A 203-nucleotide genomic window follows, 5' to 3' on the forward strand; every position below is an offset into this window, starting at 1 on the left:
TTGATTGGTTCATAACATCTTAAGACAGTACTTAAGATAATCTTAAATATAAGATCGGATTATAAATACTGGCCATAGAGTTAGAAGTAAGAAGTTGTCATAATCTACAAAAGTACTAGATGGTCGTGCCTATCATAATTTTCGGCCCTAGTGGAACTAACTCTAACTCTAATTGTCGTAAACACCCTTTGTTTCAAATAGTT

Source organism: Odontomachus brunneus, unplaced genomic scaffold, assembly GCF_010583005.1.
Source record: "Odontomachus brunneus isolate Ranch 3 - 2012 unplaced genomic scaffold, Obru_v1 Obru_scaffold_084, whole genome shotgun sequence".
NCBI classification, from domain to species: domain Eukaryota; kingdom Metazoa; phylum Arthropoda; class Insecta; order Hymenoptera; family Formicidae; genus Odontomachus; species Odontomachus brunneus.